Source organism: Arachis hypogaea, chromosome 19 (genome assembly GCF_003086295.3).
Source record: "Arachis hypogaea cultivar Tifrunner chromosome 19, arahy.Tifrunner.gnm2.J5K5, whole genome shotgun sequence".
Taxonomy (NCBI): domain Eukaryota; kingdom Viridiplantae; phylum Streptophyta; class Magnoliopsida; order Fabales; family Fabaceae; genus Arachis; species Arachis hypogaea.
In genome coordinates, this window is record NC_092054.1 from 122,946,850 (window position 1) to 122,950,721 (window position 3,872).

A 3,872-nucleotide genomic window follows, 5' to 3' on the forward strand; every position below is an offset into this window, starting at 1 on the left:
GCAGACTGCTCTGTGCCTGCCTGCGCAGCCTCTGTCTGTGGATGTGTCTCTGCCTCGTGATCATCCGCCTCCTCCTCAGATGGCTCTGATGGTGTGTCAGGCTCGGAGGGGATATCGGCAGATTGTATCATCAGCTTCAGGTGCTCATAGCGTCGCTTGCTACGACTCTCAGCTCTCTCTTATCGGCGCCGGTTGCGGCACTCCATCTGGTCTAGCTGTCGAAACAGGTGGTGCACGAGGTGATAAACCGGCTCTGAGGCAGGTGGAGGTGCAGTGGTGGTAGCAGGGGTAGCTGGGGTAGCTGTAGAGGAAGAGGGGCCGGTAGATGGTGTTGTGATGCTAGGACATTTTGGCCAGTTTTACTGACCTTTTCTTTACTGTTTTAGGGTAGTTTCATGCATTTTCTTAGGAAATAAGCAAGTTTTGGGTAAAATTTCACTTACATCTTGATTCAAGCAAACATGGTGCACTTTACATGATTTCATGAAATTTTGCATGAATTATATGACAAATTGATGATGCATGTCTCATGACTTGGATTAGAACTTTGATGCACTTTATTGTTTGATTTCAGGACAAAGAAAGCAAGGAAGAACCACGTTAGCAGCCACGTTAGTCTAACTAACGTGACCACTAACGTGGAATGGGAGCTATCTTGCAACGTTAATGAGAAAAGTAATCGCCAATAACGTCCTTGAAAGCCATCATAGCCCACGTTAAGATTCACGTTAACTAAGTTAACATGAACTCTAACGTGGAAGAAAGAATTAAGGCCAACGTTAGTGACACTCACCTTTGTCACTAACGTTGGACCAAGCTCATAAGTGGCCACGTTAACTCAGTTAACGTGGACTCTAACGTTGGGAAGCAAAAGATAAGCCAACGTTAGTGACACTCACCTTTGTCACTAACGTTGGCCAAGCCACAATGAGCCACGTTAGTTGCCACGTTAACTTAGTTAACGTGGAAGCTAACGTGGAGAAAGCAAGTGATCACCAACGTTAGTGACACTTACCTTTGTCACTAACGTTGGGATGTACCACCACAAGCCACTATGAGCAACGTTAGCTCCCACGTTAACTTAGTTAACGTGGAAGCTAACATGGATAAAGGAGATGATGAGCCAACGTTAGTGACACTCATCTTTGTCACTAACGTTGGAGATGGCTATCAACACCACGTTAGAAGCCACGTTAACCTAGTTAACGTGGAAAGTAGGGGCATCTTGGAATGTTAGTGACAAAGGTAAGTGTCACTAATGTTCTCGAAGGATTGACAAGCCTACGTTAAGAGCCACGTTAACTAAGTTAACGTGGACTCTAACGTAGGGGAAGGAAGGACTCTCAACGTTATTAGAAAATGTGAGTCCCAGTAACGTGTGCGAAGGACCAAGAGGCAACGTTAGTGGTCACGTTGGTGCCACTAACGTTGAAGTTAACGTGGACCATCCCTGGGTTAGGAACGTTAGTGAAAAAGGTGATTGTCACTAATGTTCTCGAATCCACACTCTCACCTAACGTTAACGCCACTAACGTCCTGAGCTAAATACCCTGCTTACTTTACACTTTCTCTCTGCAAGTAAAGCTAAGCCCACTGAAGAGGATAACTGCTTCAAACTCAAGATCCAAAGGCCCATATCCAAGACTTGAAGAACCAACTAGAAGATCAGAAGAGTAGTATATATAGGGGTAGTTTTGAATTAGAGGGGAGCTTTTTGGGGGAGTTGGAAATTGGAGAACTACTCCCTGTATAATTTACTTTCTCTGCACTTCTAGTTTTACTTTCATGATGTATCTTCCATCTTTGCTTTCCATTTCCAGAGCTATGAACAACTAAACCCTTTTCATTGGGTTAGGGAGCTCTGTTGTAATTTGATGGATCAATATTAGTTTTCATTATTCTTCTTCTATCTTTTCTCTTAATTTTACTAGAAAGCTTTCAATCTTCATCCAATTGGATAGTTATCTTGGAAAAGAAGCTATTCATACTTGGATCTCTTCTGAACCTTGGAAGAGGAATGAAGAGATCATGCTAGAAATGCTTTCTCATGTTGGACCAAATTGGGGTTGGAAGGATATGGTGACTATAATTCTACCAACACTTGATTTGGGAATGCATGTGGTATAATCAGTGACCATACTTCATCTCTTCTCATGAGAAATTGACCAAGGAATTGGCTATTGATCAAGATTTGAGAGATCGAATTACAAGGAATTGTAATTTGATCACTTAAGATTGCCAAGGAGATCAATGAACGCATTGATTGAGGAAGAGATGAAAATGAACTTGATCTGGAGAATGCAACATCTCCTAAGCCCAATGAATTCCCCATTTCTGATCTTACCCATTCTCTTTAATTTCTGCAATTTACTTTTATGAGCATCTTCCCCATTCCCATTTAAGATTCTGCAATTTACTTTCCGCCATTTACATTCAGCTCTTTATTTCCAGCAATTTACATTTTCTGCTATTTACTTTCCCGCCATTTAATTTTCTGTAAATCTCAAATCTAATTCTGCTTCGCTCAACTAGAACATTCTTCCAATTAAAGTTGCTTGACCAATCAATCCCTGTGGGATTCGACCTCACTCTATTGTGAGTTTTTACTTGACGACAATTCGGTATACTTGCCAAAGGAAAATTGTTGAGAGACAAGTTTCCGTGCATCAAGTTTATGGCGCCGTTGCCGGGGATTGATTTTGTATCAACAATGATTAAATTGGAGGATAACTAGATTGAGAATTTTTCTTTTGTTTGATTTAAGTTCATTTGAGTAATTTACTTTCTGTTCAGTTATTTTCTTCCCTTTCCCCTACCCATTTTCTTAGTTGTTTACAATTCAGTCCACTAACCCACTAACTGTTTGATATATTACATCACTCACACTAACAGCATTTCTGTAGAAATTACTTTCTGCATCTATTTCCTTGCTTGTGCCTTGTTGGTTGTATGACAGGGAGAAGAAGCGGGGCTTCAACTTCTTTTGATTCTGAATCTGAGAGGACCTTCCTTAGATTAAGGAGGGAAGCAAGAGGAAAGAGAGTAGTTGGAGCTGAGGAAGAGGAGGAGTACTTTGAACCAGATATGGATGAGAATACGGAGAACCATCATGAAGAAGAGGCTCACAACCATGGCCGAGAAGGTCCAGCACATCAGGCTGGGCAAGAGAGAAGGGTTCTGGGATCATACATCAATCCAAACCCAGGAAATTGCAGAAGTAGCATCCAAAGGCCAACCATACATGCCCACAACTTTGAACTAAAGCCACATCTCATCACCCTTGTTCAGAACAATTGTTCATTCGGAGGGAGTCTCCAAGAAGACCTCAATCAACATCTAACCACCTTCCTGAGGATATGTGATACTGTGAAGTCTAATGGTGTTCATCCTGACACCTATAGACTACTTCTGTTCCCTTTCTCACTCAAGGACAAGGCATCTAAATGGCTGAAATCCTTCCCAAAGGAGTGTTTAGCAACCTGGGAAGATGTGGTGAACAAATTCTTGGCAAGATTCTATCCTCCTCAACGGATCAACAGGTTGAGAGCTGAGGTGCAAACCTTCAGGCAGCAAGATGGTGAGACTCTATATGAAGCATGGGAGAGGTTTAAGGACCTGACAAGAAGGTGTCCACCAGATATGTTCAATGAATGGGTGCAACTACACATTTTCTATGAAGGCCTTTCTTATGAATCAAAGAAGGCAGTAGACCATTCATCCGGGGGATCTCTGAACAAGAAGAAGACCATTGAAGAAGCCATAGATGTCATTGAGACTGTAGCAGAGAATGACTACTTCTATGCTTCTGAAAGAGGCAACACTAGAGGAGTGATGGAGCTAAACAATGTGGATACACTGCTGGCCCAAAACAA

At 42.1% G+C, this 3,872-nt stretch overlaps 1 non-coding gene across 1 annotated transcript; it reads right to left on the reverse strand.

Annotated features, from left to right (window-relative positions):
• Nucleotides 1-3,537: 3,537 nt before the first annotated feature.
• LOC112781611 (small nucleolar RNA R71) lies at nucleotides 3,538-3,644 on the reverse strand. The gene has a single exon (XR_003192377.1). It is a non-coding gene; the product is annotated as a small nucleolar RNA R71 (small nucleolar RNA).
• Between the last annotated feature and the right edge of the window lie 228 nt (nucleotides 3,645-3,872).